The sequence below is a fragment of the Zootoca vivipara genome, chromosome 13 (assembly GCF_965207765.1).
Source record: "Zootoca vivipara chromosome 13, rZooViv2.hap1.1, whole genome shotgun sequence".
Lineage (NCBI taxonomy): Eukaryota > Metazoa > Chordata > Lepidosauria > Squamata > Lacertidae > Zootoca > Zootoca vivipara.
In genome coordinates, this window is record NC_142596.1 from 6,550,470 (window position 1) to 6,570,400 (window position 19,931).

At 39.2% G+C, this 19,931-nt stretch overlaps 1 protein-coding gene across 12 annotated transcripts in view; it reads right to left on the reverse strand.

Annotated features, from left to right (window-relative positions):
- Positions 1-19,931, reverse strand: part of TCF12 (transcription factor 12) — a 138,145-nt gene that overhangs the window by 110,817 nt on the left and 7,397 nt on the right. For 3 of the 12 annotated variants that reach the window (XM_088657206.1, XM_088657207.1, XM_088657205.1), the window contains exon 4: positions 1,210-1,271. The exons of the other annotated variants lie outside the window; for them this stretch is intronic. The gene's annotated coding sequence lies outside the window, so the exon portion shown is untranslated. The remainder of the gene's footprint in view (positions 1-1,209; positions 1,272-19,931) is intronic. 12 annotated transcript variants of the gene reach the window in all.

The following is a 19,931-nucleotide window of genomic DNA, read 5'->3' on the forward strand; positions in this document are numbered from 1 at the left end:
TTCATCTTGCGAGGTACCACTGTATTAGAATGCAGGCACAAAGTTTTTGAGAAGATGCCTATAAAAGGTTTTGTTATTCCCCATCTGGATGCAGCTTAAAGTTGTAGTAGATCCAAGCCCCTTCCTCAATTTCTCTTCAACAGGAATTAAATTAGGTTTTCCAAGGGCTGTGTAAGTCAATCAAGATGATCAAGGACCCATAAAAATGACACAATTTCATTAAATAAGTAGATCAGCAAGAAATGTACAGCATATATAGTCTTCTATTATTTCCATATTATTTAAATTACATTATAAAGAGTATATGCTACAAATTAATATTTAGAAGCACTGCATTTCACTGGGCAGGCACAGTATTTGTTTGTAAGTTCAAGCATAAAAAATAACAGCAAACCTAAAACTCAAGAGTAATATCTAAGTGACGTTTTATAAGTTTCTAAATCTGCAGAAACACATAGTCCTAGCACAAAATAATCCTTATGCTTGCATGTCATCTTAAAGTCCAACAGCAGCTAAGCAAAATTAACATATATATCTGTAGGCAAACTTTCTTCCTAGCTTCCACCTCCCAAAAATCCTTTTATCAAGTGAAAAGTAGACAATTAATATAAAACACAATTGATTTGGGTGGTAAAATTGATATACTGCAATGATACAGTGCCCTGGAAGGCCAGCAATCATTATAAAAAAAGTCTAAGAGTATAATAGTAGGTATTAGTTTTACTCATATTCCCTCTTTGCTAGATCTAAAGTAGAAGCATGAAACAGAGTTTACTTTGGGTAGGATCCAAAGACCTGCTTAGGTTCTTGCAGGAGACTTTAACCTGCTTACTGGAGTTTTAAAAAATTTTATTGAATAGCTCACTACCATGTGCCATCACAAACTGCTTTAGAAACTCCCCCAGTGTCAAAAGAAGTTTGCCGTTGCGGAAAGGGGAAGATTCTGCCAGTGAAAAAGTAATCTAAAGTCCTTGTTCCATGGGTTGCTGGCACTTTAAAAAAATTATTCTTGACCTTGATTTTAGCTATATCCTGAGCAGCAGCTTCATGGACAGCACTAGCAAAAAAAAAATTTATTATTTAAAAAAATGGGTCACAGCATCTGATCTAAAATATGACTTTCCATTCTTTTCTCCCAGGGAAGTCTGGTTAGATGCCATGCTACATCTTTCAGTTCCATTGCCTCTACATTGGGGGGGAATATCTTACTTGCTTATTCTGTTTCATGGAGTTCTTCTATATCATCCAAGACGCTTGGGTGCAGTTGTTCCCTGCAAGCAGATGGAGACAGCAACAAATAGAATTTTTTAATGGCGTCATCCCCTTATTCAAGGGGAGTTCACAGGCTCAAAATCCTATGTTTTCTAAGAAAAGTAAAAATAACAATAATATACCACACATATTACTTTGTAAATGTTTAAACCTCAAGTGATGTTAATAGTAACTGATAAAAATATAGGAATTACAATCCATATGAAAGTTAAGTATCATTATGCAGACAAAACAAAAAAAACCTCAACTTACACTTGGTGATGCACCAATTACTACTCGTTTATTAATAATTATCTGAAAGAGGGAGAGGGAGGTGGTCACTTTCATGCAGTTATCATCCCCATTTGATTACAGATATTACATTTGGTCACTCAAATTTTAGGAAATTGTACTATTTTGTGATTACACCCACCTCCATGTCTAATTAGCAGCACTTGCACTAGTCCATTTTCCAATTGTCACTTTCTTTAAAAATTATTCTCTAGCAAACCTAATGCTGTTTCCAACTCTGTAGTACACTAGTTTGTAATAAAACCTGACCCTCCTACAGACTTTTAACACAGCTATGTGATCAGAGGAACCACCCCACATGCATTTCCTGACCTACAGACCCCTCCCCACTCATGCGCAATCAACACACACACCATTTTCAGTGTTAGTGCTAGAAATTAACCAGGCACACTTTATGTCTGGCACAGGTCCAACTGCAACCACGTGGAGATCTCTGGATGCCAGGTTGGCGACAGCGGAAAACAAAATGTGACTTAAGAGAAGGATCTGAAATATTTTCCCTGAAGCTTGAATTTGGTTTATTCTGGATTGTTTTATTTGATATTTTACTATGTTGCAAACCGCTTTAGGATTTATAATTTTAAATATAAAGCAGTAAAGAAATGAAATTAATAACAACAAACCTCTGGGAGGTGGGGAAAGGCCCTGGACATTCCATTGTGGCAACCATAACCTAGGTTTAAGGTGCCATTTGGCGATTAGATGATATATCTGGGTTTTTAACACTGGTCAGTGCCGAAAGGGGGCCAGGCCAGGAACAAAAGGCACTTATGCATGCGGCGGTTGGGAATAGTAACCCCACGTAAGTGGGGATTCTTCTGTAAACTACATACATTCTAAAGCAATGCTATTAACCACACCCCCAGATATTTAATCTTCTTTTCAATCTTTAAGCCTGATAAACTTTGTAATGTACTTTTACTCTTATCATTCATCTTTTACCAGGAGTTTGGTTTTATCTTTATTAATTTTAAGACCTGCTATTTGTCCTTTTTTATCTTTTCCAGTGCTTTTGGGATTGACTCGATTGGTTCCTTTACAGATACGTACCACCACGTCATCTGCAAAAGCTTTTAATTTATATTGTCTCTGACCCACCCTTAATCCTTTAATTTCTTGATTACATCTTATTCTTTGCTCCAAAACTTCTAAAACTATTATAAACAATAAAGGTGACAGCGAGCAACATTTTCTAGTTCCTTTATTTATTTTACAATTCTCTATCAATTTTGCTGATTGATCACTATATATTACCTTAACTCCTTTTATAAAAGTGTCTCCACAACCCATATACTGTATTCCAAAACCTTAAAGGTAAAGTCCCAGGAGACATTGTTGAATGCTTTCTCGGCATCTAAAAAGGCCCTACCTTTTGTTGGTGCTCCACTTCATTCCAGCTCTCTTAACCTAGCTGTCAAATTTATTGATATCACAATGCCCCTTGGCAGTGTTAGAAACTCAGACAAAAATCTTAAACCTTGGTTGCGGTCGCCACAATGGAATGTCTATTTTTGCAATAAAGTTTTTTTATATTTTTCATTTCATTTCTGTTCTGCTTTATATTTTAAGGAAAAAAATCTCAAAGCGGTTTACATCACATTAAAATATAAAATTAAACAATCCAGAAAAAAACAAATTCTTGATTCAAGGGAAATATTTCAGATCCTTCTCTAAGTGACATTTTGCTTTCCTTTATTTATTTATTTATTTGTTTGTTTGTTTACCTGCTTAATTTATATAGCTGCCCCATAGCAGAAGTACGCTAGGGAGCCAGTGTGGTGCTGGGGTAAGAGATTCGGACCAGGACCTGGGAGAGCAGGGTTCAAATCCCCACGGTTCAAATCCCCACTCAGTCATGAAGCTCACTGGGTGGCCTTGGGCCAATCACAGCCTCTTAACCTACCTCACAGGGATTGAGGAGGGGTGAATCATGTGAATCAGGAAAAGGTGGGATATAAATGCAATAAATAAGCACTTCTGCTTACCAGTTTAAGAAACCTGGGGAGGCCAGCTATATACGCTGGCAAATATTTATTTAAAAAATTAGTTCATGTAAAGATATCAAAATTTCTGACAAAACTAGTGGGAGATTGTTGGCAACTGTGAGGCTAGTTCCTTTGTGTGTGTTGAGTAATTCTATAAACTATTTACATAAGCATTTATATAACCACTAGCTGGCCCGGCCACACGCTGCTGTGGGTTTTTGTGTTAAGTTGACCTTTTTCTGTTAAATGCACCTTCAGAGTCTCCCTTCAGAGTCCCCTCACCTGCCCTGTCCCAACCCTGACTCCCCTACTGTTTCAAAAATAAGACTCCCCCACCCACGTGTGTTCCTGAAAATGTCCCCACCCCCCGCTGCTTTGGCTGACTCAGGGTCCTACCTCCCCCCCATGGCTATGGGGTCTCCCACCTCCCTTTGTTGTGCTTCATCCCTGTGAGCCCCCTCCCCTGTTGTTGTGCGTCATCCCTGGGATTCCCCCACCCTGTGAAAGCCCCATATTCTGTTTGTTTTTGCCTGTGGCCTACTGGGCAATGGTGAGGCTTACTCAATTTTCCCTGCTGGGCAATGCTGCGGCCTACTCAGATTTCCCTGTCCCAACCCACCCCCCACTGCTTTGGCTGACTCAGGGTCCTCCCCCCCCCCATGGCTATGTGTTCCCCCTCCCTTTGTTGTACCCCCCCCCATTGTGAAAGGACCTATTCTGTTTGTTTTTGCCTGTGGCCTACTGAATGGTGCGGCCTACTCAGTTTTCATTGCTTGGCAATGCTGTGGCCTATTGAAAAAGCTGGGCCTTGTTGCTGGCAAAGGACTGTTTTCAGTTGGTTGCTGTGGAATTTTGTGATGTCATCTGGTGGCGCAGCTTTGGAGGCAGCAGAGTGCGATCTGCCTTCCTATTGGATGCTGCTGGAGTCGTCAGAGCTTCTGGTGGTGACGTCTAATTTGGGCACCACCTTTTTGTGTTTAATCATTATTTTAGGTGTGAAAGGTGTGGTTTTTTGGGGGGGAATTTATGCCAGATCCCTCCCTGATGGGCATGGAATGTTGTGGCTGTGACCTCCGCACGTGCAATGCCTACATTTTTAAATATATATAGATTAAGGTTGAGATTTTCTGGTTAGACCCAACATCATTCCCAGTGCATTACATTCACTCATGGAAGCAATTTTTGGAAGGAGACATATATGTGCATCGATCAGTGTCCAAGTAATTAACTTCAAAGCCACAATACTTTAATTGTATTAGCAATGTAATTGTAAAGTATTAGAGTGCTAATAAACACTCCCACTGCAGTATCCCTTAATCATTCAGGCGACTAGTACGATGCCTGAATTCAAAATAGCAAACAAACAAGTGCAGCATGCAGCAGTTCTTTTTAAGGCGAAAACAGTTGTGAGACACTGTTTGTAGAATAGACAGTTGTGTCAGTCACACAAAACATCAATTTTCCTCTTCCTGCCTAAGAATTCTTATATTTGTACCCAACTCTTCCTTTTCCCAAAAAGTGGAGAGAACATACATAAGATTCTCAAGGCACCTTCCAGTCAGGTAGAGCCATATCAGACACCTTCAGACCTCAACTTTTAGGATACAACAACTCCTGGCTCCATGCCTCCACATCATCCAAAACAAAGGCGTGGGGGACCAAAGACAGGGCCTTTTCTGTTGTCTCACCCTGCATGTGTGACACAGTTCCCAGAGTTCTGCCAGGTGCAGCCTTCACTTTCTTTTCAGCATTACATTACAATGTTTTTACTTGCCCAGCCCTTTAAAGTTTGTTTTGTTCTTCTATGCTCTGTTTTAGCTTCATGCTATGATTTGTGGGATGTTACTGTATTTTTATGTGATTCTTTGTTAGCTCATCTGAGAGTCACAAATTTTAAATAAAATAAATACAGAAGATGAAACTCTTCTCCAGCAGTAGACAACCTGACAGCATAAGTTCTCATAGCCAATAATAACAACAATGCCCTAGCACCACACACACCAAAGGAACTGCCCTCTGAATTTTTCATGTAATTATCACCTAAGACAAATATAGCCTTTCTAAATATGTACAATAGTAGGTCCTACAGACATACATTGATGGAACGTATCTCATAGCAGAAGAAGATATTCCAGTCATTTTACAATTATTATATTTTTGCCATTCCAAAGAATATACCCTAAGAACTGTTGGCCCTTCATTTCTTTAAAATAGAATAGCAAACATAGGGTAAGAGGAAAATAAGGTGCCTGGGTCTTTCCATATCAAGTGATCCGATTTCTTTACCACGTCATACAATTTTCTTAATATTTTATACACTTGTTGAATTATCAAATCTAAGTTTAAATAAAAAAAATTAATTTTAATTTCATCCTGTTTGAGTTATGAGGGCTTGAAAATTCAAAAGAATGACAATTTTGGCCTTGCCTGACTACAGTCGTACCTCGGGTTACGACCACCTCGGGTTGCGAACAATTCGGGTTACGAACTCCGCAAACCTGGAAGTATTTTTCATCGCACGTATGTTCCACGCATGTGCAGAAGCGGCACGCGCGCTTTGCGCATGTGCAAAATGGCGCTTCGGTTTACGACCTTTTCGGGTTACGAACTGCGATCCGGAACGGATCGCGTTCGTAACCCGAGGTACTACTGTACACACAAATGTCCACAGATCAGCCCAGAATTTAGGTATTTCAAAACTAAAAATACCAATCTCTTTAGAACCTCATGGGCTTTAATGTGATATGTCACATGATTGACTTACTTTAAATTTTAAAGTTAAGTTACAAAATTAAAAATTTTAAAAAGTGATTTTAAAAATTTAATATGATTAAAAATGTCACAAAATGTATTATTTATTGTTTCTAGGAGCTACCTGCAAAATTTCATATTGGGATCTCAATGGGATCACATTAAAAAAAAATACATTTTGTAAATGCATGCCCTATCCTAATTAGAACCCAATGGCATGTCAAACCTGCGGCCCTCCAGATGTTTTGGCCTACAACTCCCATGATCCCTAGCTAGCAGGACCTGTGGTTGAGGAAGATGGGAATTGTAGTCCAAAACATCTGGAGGGCCGCAGGTTTGACATGCCATTGGGTTCTAATTAGGATAGCAATTCTTGGAGCAGAACATAAAAGAGTAAACAAGACTTCAAACTATAATAACAGTTACTTCAGGCATTTCGTTAGAAAGCTAGTACTGTACAGTAAGACTTTTCTTTTACAAATGTGTGTTCCAAAGCAGTGTAATAGCTTGCTGTTACATGATAGAATTTTTTTTGGGGGGGGGGCTTAACAACTTGAGTGTTGGGTGATCTTGGGTGTTGGTGGGGCATGTTCCACTGCTGCCTGTGCACCATAGCTGCCAAGTTTTCCCTTTTCTCGTGAGGAAGCCTATTCAGCATAAGGGAAAATCCCTTTTAAAAAGGGATAACTTGGCAGCTATGCCGTGCACCACCACCACCACTTCGCTTCCTCAGGCACTGGCAGGGGTTGCTATGCCGGTGACTTTAATATTTAATAAAATATCAAATATTGGTTTCTTGATTTTGGGTTCAAAAAAACAGCGGTTAATCAGTGAAAGTGAGGGAGATACAATAAGGGTTGTAGATAATACAATGGTGTGAAATAAGTATTGTTAGAAGATAATGATAATTTAATTAAGAAGATATAGAGTGTAAAAGGATAAGATGTAAAAGATAGAGAAATAAGGTATATCAAAGTAATAATTAGAGTTTATATAAGATTTAGAGTTTACTAAGGATGATATGTAAAGAATCGCAGAATGAGGTGGAATGAGGAAGTCAATAGATTAGAAATAAGGATGATAAAATAGAATTTTTGTTTTTGTATTTTTTGTTTTTTTGTATTTTTGTGTTTCATATTTTCTTTTTGTGTTTTGTATTTTTGTATGTTTTTGTAGTTTGTAAAAATCTTTAATAAATACATTTAAAAAACAACAACAGTGGTTGTCTTATACATGGATAAATATGGTGTGTGTGTGTGTACCAAACAATTAAAAAATAAAATTAAGCACCACAGAGTGAATATTGGTATCTTTCAATATAATATTAAGTTTTGACTACACCGTGCAGTTTTCAAGAAACAGATGTAAAGAAATATTGGTGAATCAGCATCTTCAGCAGCTTGAGTTATCATGGCTTAAATATGTATGAACTCAGAACAGCCAAGTTAGCATTTTAAAAGATTAAAAATGCAAGTGGGGGGGGGGACTGTGGCAGTGGAACATCTTCAGATTTTTTCATATCAAGCCAATACAACATTATATACATTTGGCTTTGTGCTTTATTATTCACCTGTAATCACTTTTTACAATCATCTGAAGGTGATGTGCAATAAAGAAGCAGTTACAAATTTTAGTAATATAATTTTAATATACAGTAGCTCCATGTGTGATGTAACACCTCTCAGTTAATGCTCCTCATCCTGCTTTCTTCATCAAGCACATGTGAGGCTGTGAATGTCCAGAACACAGATAGGATAGGATAGAGGTTTTCAACCTTTTTGAGTCCACAGCTCCCTTAACCAACTACATTCTTTCTGCGGAACCCCTGTGGGGCTCAGGAGCCCAGTTATGTCTCCCCTTGCCTGCAGAGCCAGTAGCCCCTCACCCCTTTTCGAACAACCCTCCCTTGTGGAATGTTCCCTCAGCCTCCTCTCCTTAGGAGTCCTCCGGGAAGCTACCACTGCCAGCCCTGGTCTGAGGGGTGCCTCCCAGAGGCATCATTTTAAAACAGTCCAACACATTCACTGCCACACTGGCAGATGTAAAGAAGAAGTAGAGCTGTGTGTCATCAGCATTTAGCTGACAATGTACTCAGGAGTTTCATGTGGATGTTAAACAGCATAAGGGATAAAATTGAACCCTGAGGAATCCCAAATTGAAGGTTCCATGGGATTGAACAACACTCCCCAGGCATCACCCTCTGGAAACATCCATCTAAGTAGGACTGGAACCATCACAAAGAGGTGTCACTGCCCCTCAATTTGGACAGCTGCTCCAGAAGGATACCATGGTTGATGGTATTGAAAGCTGCTGAAAGGTTGAGAATTAACAGGAACACATTTTCCCCATCTCTCACCCAATAGAAGTCATCATACAGGGTGACCAAAGCAGTTACAGTGGTGCCTCGCTAGACGAAATTAATTCGTTCCACAGTTCTTTTCTTATAGCGAAAAATTCGTCTAGCGAATCCCATAGGAATGCATTGAATTTTTTTTTTTTTGCCCATAGGAACACATTAATTGAATTTCAATGCATTCCTATGGGAAACCGCGATTCGCTAGACGAATTTTTTGAAAAAGGCATTCATCTAGCGAGGCAAGCTCCGCTCGAAAAATCCTTTTGTTAAGCGGAAATTTCCTTAAGCAGGGCATTCGTTAAGCAATGCACCACTGTACTGTGCCAAAAATCAGGCCTGAACCCCAAATGAAATGGATCTAGAAAACCAATTTTCTCCAAGAGCACCTGGAACTGGTCCAGGACCACCCACTCAAGAGCCTTGCCCAAAAAGGGAAGGTTAGCAACTGGCCAGTAGTTACTTAGATTTTCTGAATTCAGGGAAGGTTTCTTGAGGTGTGGTTTTTCCACTGCTTCCATCAAGCAGGCAGGGACTACCCACTCTCACAAGGAGCATTAATCACTTCCCTGGCCGGCCAGCTATCCCCTCCCTATTAGTTTTTATCAGCCAACAGGGGCTAGGTTCCAGAGCATAAGTGGTCAGCCTGACCAATCCAAGCACCTTGTCCACATCCTTGAACCTTACTAACAGAAACTAATCCAACACAACAGGACAGGACAGTGCTGTGGACACCCCTTGAGATTCATCCGTAGTGAACTTTGCCTTCAAAACCAGCTATTAAATTTATTTTTACTTTCACTCATGTAAAATCTCCATAAAGGTTGGTTTTATAGGACGCTAACACTGTAAAATGTACAATATAAATATTTCTAGATCTAGAGAACCAAACTTTATATATTTGGTAGTTTAGCAGAACTAGCAAACAGTGGCACTGTAAAGACCTTTTATACCTGTAGCGTAGAACTTATTATTTAAAAAAGACTCCTGCTTCTGCTCAGAACCGGGAAGCTTAACTATTATAATGCTGAATTATTAATTCTGTGGTGTATTTTCTGTGTCATGTGAGCACCTTCCAACTGGCTTCCTATGCATTTTAGTATAAAAATCATGCATGGTAACATTAGCAGTGAATAGGCATCTGCACAAGGCTGTGTTCATCAAAATACATTTACAGTCATACTTCGGGTTGAGTACGCTGCGGGTTGCGTACTTTCAGGTTAAAAACCGCGCGGACCCGGAAGTGTTTACTTCCGGGTTCCGCCACACGCGCATGCGCAGAAGCATTTTGTGCGCTTTGTGCATGCGCAGAAGCACTGCTTGGGCTGCGTGCTTTTTGGGGTGTGAACGGCACCCCGTAAAGTAATTGAGTACACAACCCGAGGTACCACTGTACTTACTGCCATGGTTTTGTCCTGAAACTCACCAGCAAGTTAACCCAATTCAAAGCTACTCCAATGCCAGACATAACTAACAAAAGTGTGAGGTTGGAGTAACACTGACACCACGATAGATGTGCTGAAAGGTGGTGCAAAGTCAGCATGCCAAATTCTTTTTAGTGTTAAAAGGACTGGAAGCCATTCACCCCTATCTGATGTAGTCAAATTTCAAATGTTTTACATTGTATTTCCCACATACTTTCATCCTAAAGCTGTAACTACTATTACTGTAGAAAAGGCACCAGCAAAGCAATATACCGGTAGTTACAGTATGTGTCTAACTGTAACCATGACAAAACATTTAACACATTTTGAGGGGAAGGTATTTTGAATTATGAAATAAAGTTACACTGGTAGAATGTAATGCTTAACAGGGTAATCGCTGAGGCCTTAGCAAAAGACATGAGAGGAAAGTGGCAGTCAGGATATTGCCAACAGCTTTTATGAACTGAATTTATTTACTGGTGACTCTCAAGGTCAAGTTAGAGTAAGGGGATTTGTTTTCCAAAACACGTGAAGAAAATAATATCAAGAACAATTATGCAATAACTGTGGATTAAGCAAGTTGGAAGCAATATGAAAAATAACAGTACTACAAAAGCCCCGAATACAAATGCAGAACACTAGTGTAATGAAAAGGAAATAACATTATTCTTCAATCAAAATAGCAGAATTTAATTCACATCAGGAAAGCTGAGGTGGTGGATCACCAGACACATATTTTTTAAGTTTGTATTTCCCACCAAGGTTTTTAACATATCTTATACATACAGGTGTAAAAAGAAATTCTTTTTTAGAATGCAAATTTATTAAAGAAAAAAGCAAGAGAGGAAAAAAATGCAAAAAGGGGTACCTATAACTGAAGATGGATCCTTTCATTTCTACATGCCTAGAGGTAGCACCACCTACCAAAAATAGGTATTGAATATGTCCTCTCTATAATTGCCCATGCTAGGGTATTCATAGAAAAAGAAACTTGCCACAGATGCTAAAACTGTTTATCTGACAAAACTGAAACTAGTCATCTGATCTATTAGTTTATCAAGAACAATTCTACTTGAGATAATAGCGCTGGGACAGGTAGTGAGGGCAGGAGTTAACTGTAAAAGTTATAGAACTGTACAAGTTATGGAACATATGTAATAAACCATGCAACTATTGAGCCAAACAGAACAAAATATAATAATTTTCACTTGCTCTTCACATACAAGCTACAGTATAGCATTTTAAGAATCTCACCAACGGGGGGGTACTATAGTTAAAATCTGGGAGGCAGCTTTTTTAAAAAGCAGAATGTGTTTCTCTACACAGGATCACAGACAGTAGATCAATGACAATAACTGATTTGATCACTAATCAAAAGAACAGCATTGCAACCAAGTAAAAGTCATTATGAAAGCTGGCTTTTGATATTCTCACCTATGAACAATCCTCAAATACTTGCTTAGTTTTGAGACACCATGGCTTTTGTGAATTCACAGAAGCATTTGCAGAATGGAAGCCCTACTGTCCTATAACATTTACTTTATAAAAGGCAAAAAAAATTCCCACCCATCTCTATAACATCAATATGGCTTAAGAATTTGTGTAAAATGAAGCTGACTATACAAACTATAAAAAATATACCTATAGAAAATAGCTAGTCAATTAACAGATTTGAAAGTAACCAATAAGTTGTTATTCTCTTAAAATGTTTGAGTTTTTTCATATTGTTAAAGAAGCATTATAAATTAAATGAGAGATGCACACTAAGAAGTGGATGTGGTTAATCCCAAGAAGCAGTTGGACAGTTGTCCAATGTCACTTCCAATACAATTCAACCACTTTTAAGTTACCATGAAAGCATCTTCCAAATCAGTACTCTCTCTCCCTCTCTCTATTAAAAGGTCAACTGTGTGCAATGCCTTTCATTTTTTCCACCTACTTTCTGGTCAGTCTTGGCTCACAATGTCATTAAATGAGACTTCTTCTGCCTCTAAACTTCATCCACCAATAACAAGCTAAGGAGAACTCATTAGGCTGGATCCAGGCTAAGTTATCAGATTTCAATGGGATTCAATTACAACTGACTTAGTCTGGAATCTGGTTCCAACCCATTGAGTCAATCCCTTGATTTTTTAAGACTAGTTCCACCACCACTCCCCTTTTGTGTAGAATAAAAAACCAGCAATACATTCTTATTAGTAAAATCCTATTTTTGCAGGCAGAATACATTTGTCAAAAACAAACCCAACAACACCTTGATCACAGAATCTTTAGACAACTTGTTACCATATCCATGGTTATTAGATCATGGCTGCAGGCAAGACACTGGTACATGTCTCCAACTGTCAAAGTGAATTTAATCCATTAACTTCGGAAGATAACAATGGACAAGGCTGTTTTCCAGAGGAAATTGATTTGGGAATATTTTTCCCACCTGACAAGAAGCAGTTTGTTGTGCCTACTCAGCTGCAAAGGTTTTAAACACCATGACTTTATAAAAGAATTTATACATATAATATTGATCAAGCATATAAATTCATCTGATTACAATTTACTGTAACAAGGTTTATAAGTATTAATGTATAAATTTCATGTTTTCAGTTTAATATAATAAGGTTAATTATAACTTGAATAAAGACTCCTCAATTGTTGTATTAACAGGATCTTCTGCGTTATGGTAATATTAGCTGGCTGGAAAATGAGCCTGAAAAGAATATTCTATGCCCTAGATCAAAAACTAAGCTACTAAGGCACATATTAGCTTTGGGGCAATACCAAAGCAGAGTTTTGATATTGTGACCTTTACCATAATCATGCTGTATAGATAATTAATGACACACCTGTTCCAGATAGAGTAGAGCTACAACTTGTACATACCTATCCATTTGTGCTATCCTTATATACAGGCATCCCCAAACTTTGGCCCTCCAGATGTTTTGGACTACAATTCCCATCTTCCCGCTAGGGGATGCCTGCTTATATACATTTACACTATCAAGCAAATCTCTTTTTAAACTGACCAACCACAGTATTAACAAAACGCTTATAACGGGTACCTTTTTAAAACACTGAACTGTTAAAATAACAAGGCTACCACACTTCCGAAAGAAAAGGCCTGTTTCTAAATATTCTAAATATTGCTTGGAGGCAAGGCTCTCTTGGTACACCAGTTCTGGGATGCTTTTGCAAGTCCATCCAAGTTCTCTCTTACCCACTCCTTCCTTCCCTCTCTTTTCCCTCCCTCCCTCCCTCTCTCTCTCTCTCTCTATTTCCCTCTCACCCCCTCCACCTCCCTCCCCCTCCTCCCTCCCTCCCTTCTCTGTCTCTTCCCTCCCTCCCTCCTTCCCTCTCCCTCCCTCCCTCCCTCTCTTTCATCCCCTTCCTTCCTTCTCTCCCTTCTCTCTCTCTCTTCCCCCTCCCTCCCCACCCTGCACTATTATTCTGTGGTAGCAGGACTGCCACTGCTTTGGAACATCTGTGTTTGAAATATGATGGGGGGGGCGCCAGAAGGTGATCTCACCTACGGTGCAAAAAACCCTAGCACCTGCCCTGAACACCAGTACCGTGGTAGCCTTAAAACTAGTGTTTTCATGTATCCTCCTCACTTAAAACTTGCCCTCAGGAAATAGTCAACTAAAAATTTAGTTGATCGAACTTACCAATTAAAGTTTGGACCCATGTGCAAAATTTTAATTAACATCTTAGTTACTGTTATTTATTGAAAACATTCACATCCTACCAGTAAACAAATCCTTACAAGGCAGCTTATATTAAAATACATTATTCAGAGGTTTTTAATAGATAACAACATATAAAATGTCAGCAGGTGGTAAAACATGAGAAAGGGTCTTTTCTGCGGTGGATCCCACTTGTGGAATGCTCTCCCCAGGGAGCCGCCCCCAGGTGCCTTCACACATATCTTTAGGTGCCAGGCAAAAACATTCTTCTTCTCCCAGACCATCTACAGCCTTTTAAACAAGGGGAAAATTGTTTTTCTGTGTTGCTATGCTATGTATTTAAAAACTGCTCTGAGTTTCTTGGATGAAGGGTGGTAAATAAATTTAATAAATAAATACATTTTTTAATGGTAGGGGTTTGGAGGGAAAAGGACAGCTAGAGCAGGCTGGGCATCTTCACTGCTTGCCTCATTGCTCTCCTAGGGTCTTTCCCACAGGGCAGAAGGTAGTAAATGGCCATGTGGGAAGTGGAATATCTTAAAAACATTAAATCAATGTAACTTCCTTTATGTTTCTACTCCAGAATGTTCAGAAAGGAGATGAGCAATGCCACCCTACCTGTACCAACCCACCAACCACAACTGCCACAACCCATTTAGGCCCATCAGGCATTGGAGGTTTGGTTGCCAGGCTGCTTGGGGTGAAGTACACCCACATTTCCCAGGTATGGTATCACATTCATATTCAATGAATGGCTACAAAGGAAGGAAAACTAGGAGCACAATCCTAAGATTCTTACTTTGCAGACAAAATTCAACACTTATTAAATTTGGAGCGTTTTCTTGTCACTGCATATGCTGCCAGAAATAGTGTCATATTCAAACGCCTCTGATGTCTGAGGCTCCAAAGAAAGAATCTTAAATTTTAGCAGTCAATTTTATCACTTGAAATTGGCGGCTGTCTATTTCAATTTATCATCACAGCTCCATTAGTAGGAGCTGCAAAATAACTTTCAAGATGAGGTCATTAATTTTTTTACTGCATTTGCATATGACATATGGCTCTATACAAGGAAGATTTCTGGAGGTCTTGCACCAGTGTAGTGAGAGACACACCCAAGTCCATTTAAAAGATGGCCGGGGGGGGGGGAGAGAGAGCGTTGGTGGGAACTTTTAAGTGTGCTTTGTTCTAGCCTTCCTTTCCTGACAAAATGAGCCAACATTCTTGTGAAGCAACACACATAATGCCACTGCAATAGTGGTATCCTGCAACAAGCACATTTGAAACTAACTTTTAATTTCCCCAGGCCCCCTCCTTAAAGCAGAGCAGCACTTTATGTTTATACATCACCCACTTGTCTCATTAGACATTCTAGATGTTTTGCAATACTGAGAAAATAGATTTAAAAGAATAAAAACAACAATACTGATCAAATTAAATACAAGTTAAATACAAAAAACTGTTGGTTGTCAAGGAAAATAAAAAGGTATATAAAAGAAGAATTCCTTGGATGCCAATACCCAGCTTTGGGACAAGTACTCTTTGGCGAGAGAACCTGAGCAGAGATTGAAAATCACACCTTCAAAAAATGGGAAAAGGAAGACCCAGGTAACTACCGACCTGTGAGTTTGACATCAATACCATGGAAGGTCCTAGAACAGATAATCCAACTGTCAGTCTGTGAGCATTTAGGAAAGGAAACTGTGACTACCAAGACCTGGCCAGTATGGGTTTCTCAAAAATAAGTCATGTCAAACCAATCTGATTTCTTTTGATGGAATTACAAACTTGGTGGATCCGGGAAATGCTGTGGACATAGTGTATCTTGATTTCAATAAGGCTTTTGACAAAGTCCACAATGATATTCTCGTGAGGAAATTGGTAAAATGTAGGTTGAGTAAGGTAACTGTTAGGTGGATTTGTAGATGGTTGACTGACCAAACCCAATAAGTACTCATGAATGGTTCCTCATAATCCTGGAAAAAGTGACAAGTGGGGTGCTACAGGGTTCTGTCCTGGGTCCATTGTCATCTTTATAAATGACTTGAAGGAACTGAGGGGGTGTTCATCCAATTTGCAAATGACAGCAAACTGGGAGGGGTAGCTAATGCTGCAGAATACAATCAGAATTCAAATGACCTGAACAGATTAAATATTGACAAGCTGGAACATATGCAAAGGAGGCAACAAAGATGATCAAGGGTCTGGAAACTAAGCCTTACGAGGAGCGCTTGAAGGAGATGGGAAATGATAGCCATCTTCAAATATCTTAAGGACTGTCACATGAAAGAGGGAGCATGCTTGTTTTCTCCTGCTCTGGAGGGGAAGACTCAAACCAATGGCTTCAAATTACAAGAAAGGAAAAACTTTCTGACAGTAACAGCTGTTCAGCAGTGAAACAAGAGATGTTGGTCTCTCCTTCATTGAAGGCTTTTAAACAGAGTTTGGGTGGCCATCTGGCATGGATGCTTTAGCTAAGAGTCCTGTATCACAGGGGGTTGGACTAGATGACCCTTGGGACCCTTCCAACTCTACAATTCTATGAAAAAATGCCACAAAGTAAATCATGGAAATTCAGGCTGTTAGACCCTTAAAAATGACCTTGTCATTCCAAAGTTACCCTCTTCCTCTAGCATAGAAAAAGACCACATGTTTAGTAAGTTAAAAATGATTTACTTACAAACTCTTTGCAGGTCAGGTTCATGTGCTTTTCCATACATCAGTAAGAAAATACAGGCGGTAACAGTTGGTTTAGTTACAGTGGTGAAAGTTCCTGAATTATTGGTATAGAACTCAATAATGGCTTCTAAAAGCCATGTGGTCTGAACTTGGAGCAATCAGTTTATACCACATCACATTGAGCTTTTCAAGTAGACTGAAGGAGAACAAAGGTCTTCATTACTTTCCTCTCAAAGTGAAGGGGAGTGATCTAGCTAAGCCTTGCAAGACAGCTTACTCTATGGCATTAACCCCTTCATGCATTAATCAAACTTCAAGCACATTGGTTATACAAAGCTGATTATCACACAAAAAACAGCAAATATATTAAAATTACTCAAATCCTTTTAAAACCAATGTGCTTACAAATCCAGATAAGCTTGATAGTATGATCAAAAGGGACCCTTGGACCTAGCAGATAATAGAATTTTTCTGTTTTATTTAGAAAATTTTAAGACTTTTGTTTTTTCACCACAGCTCCCATTCCATCCCCACTACATGTAAGAACCTAACAAGTTCTAAAAATTGGATACATTTAGAAGCATGGCTAGCTCATACATAGTGCCACATTATAAAATGTAACAAAAGCTTGTTTTGTTTCTTTTCCTTAGTATTCAGTTAATGTTGTGTTTGTAACCACAGCTTTGTTTTCTAAACGTAGAGATACAAAACATTCATTCAAGTCATAAAATCATCAATTATCTCATCCTTGCTGCAAGAAAAGAAATTGACCATTACTGTTAGCCAAGAAATTATTGTGTCACTCACAAAATGCTAAGATAAACTAAACTTTCAAAAGAATATGTTCAAAGTTAGAAACTGAAGCATGCTATCTTACACTAGACTAGAGAGTGAAGCAATTACTAATAGTGGCTGAATCATAAGTTGCATTCATCACCAAGAAAAGACAAGGGTTAGAGGCAGATAGACTCTTTTTTATCTTTTGACATGGTAACAAGTTGGCTTATCTACAACTCTCTTTAAATTTTCCCATGGAAATATTCAGCACAACCCAAGGTCTCTCTAAAACAGCTATGTCTAATCAATGGCACTCCAGATGTTGCTGGACTACAGCTCTCAGCATCACTGACCACTGGCCATGCTGAATGAAGACACACCCAAAGGTCTTCCAGAGACCTCATGACATTAGGTCATCTCAAGTCATCTCAAGTACTTGAGGTCATCTCAAGTACTTCTCAAGGTTCAAGTACTTCCTTAAAATGTCAGATGCAATTCAAAACTTACGTTTCAAAAACCAAAATAAACAAAGAATTTGTCCTACTATATTTTTATTATACCCATCTCTTCCTCCAATGAATATAGAACAGATTATTTATGGTTCCAAGGCAATCCCCACTGCAAACTTTTTAACTTTAAGGGTCAACTATAACATTTATAGGGACGCAGGTGGTGCTGTGGGTTAAACCACAGAGCCTAGGGCTTGCTGATCAGAAGGTCAGCAGTTCAAATCCCTGCGACAGGGTGAGCTCCCGTTGCTTGGTCCCTGCTCCTGCCAACCTAGCAGTTTGAAAGCACGTAAAAGTGCAAGTAGATAAATAGGGACCACTACAGCGGGAAGGTAAACGGCGTTTCCGTGTGCTGCTCTGGTTCGCCAGAAGCGGCTTTGTCATGCTGGCCACATGACCTGGAAGTTGTACGCCGGCTCCCTCGGCCAATAATGCGAGATGAGTGCGCAACCCCAGAGTCGGTCATGACTGGACCTAATGGTGAGGTGTCCCTTTACCTTATAACATTTATAAATATATTAAAGTAAAAAAGCCATAAATACAATATTCAAAGATGAAACAAGGACTAGCTGTCATCATCAAGTATTATGTAGTAGATACAATGCAAACCAACAATCACATTTTTAACCCAGAGTAAAAACATGTAAAAAAAAATTGCAAGCCCCATGCTAATAGAAGTTTGCTGATGGCCTCAGAAATCAGCCCACCCTTGGCAATCTTCCAGGGAACAGAAAATTTATGTGAGCCTGCTGTCAATCAGAAGATTACAGTAGCACAGAGAATATTGTGCTTTCTTCAGCTTGTAAAAGCCAAGCCCATGCTTTGCTTGTCAGATACTACTCATAGGCAGTAACTAGGAATTGAAGGGGAGAATGATGCTTTAATATAATTTGCTTCCAGCAACCAATTGTTGTAGGCTAGAAATTCCACCTACTTTTAGAATGCAATGTCTCATAACATTTTTAACACAACAAACAAACACATCACTTATATCCTGCGTTTCTTCAGAGGAGCTCAAGATAAAAACCACTTATTGACATTTAAACCTGGGGTGCTAAAAATTCACTCACAAAATGAATAACAATATGAATAAAGTCACAGAAGGTAGCAGTTATGGATAAAAGAAAAATTGAACAATAGTTGTGCCTAGCTGTTTCAGAGGACTATTCTTAGGAAGCATGTATATATTTATATTATTGATGAGCTCCCGTTGCTCGGTCCCTGCTCTTGCCAACCTAGCAGTTCAAAAGCACATCAAAGTGCAAGTAGATAAATAGTGCAAGTAGATACAGCGGGAAGGTAAACGGTGTTTCCGTGTGCTGCTCTGGTTCGCCTGAAGCAGTTTTGTCATGCTGGCCACATGACGTGGAAGCTGTGCGCTGGCTCCCTCGGCCAATAATGCAAGATGAGTGCAGCAACCCCAGAGTCGGTCACGACTGGACCTAATGGTCAGGGGTCCCTTTACCTTTACATTATTAAGTATACCCCACTTACTAACTGAAGTTCTTGAGAGGGCTTACAATGTATTTAAAACACAATGAAATAAACACTGACACAACAGAAAATACAGCAGACAAAGGTGTGTGTTTTCTGTATGTTACAACAAATGCCGTTCTGCAATCTCTTGTCCTAGAACTGATGACTGAAGCAGCTAGAAGTCAGTTCCACACAGACCACGACTTCCCACTGGGTGGTTGCTGCCGATGTTTCTATCTGCCTCAGCCCTAGTGGCAGATGCACGAGGTGCTGAAGGAACAAAAATGCTACATGCTTCTCTCCCAGTTCCCAGATGATCCAACTGCCACTTTGCTGCAGAATCTCTGGGGCACAGCAAGTCAACTAGGAAATAATTTCAGCCCAGACATGGCTGCCTAAGTATATTAGATAGCAACAAAGTGGTAAGCCCTGAAATTGGGTTGGGGAGAAACAGGAGTTTTTTCCTAGGCCTTCCCACCCACCCCTGTGCCCCTGTTTTTCTAGTTGAAAAAAATGACATTTTTGGTAGAAAAAAATATATTTGGCATTTTAAAAAAATAAATACTTTTTAAAACAAGGTTTTCCTTACTCAAACTGAATGGTATAAGATTATTTTTTACTCTACAACCTTAGAGCATGACAGTTTGTGTTTACTACAGACACATGCAACATTCAAGTCCAATATGCATCTCTATATCTAGAAGTGCTGCCATCTTCATACTATCATCCCTTTGCTG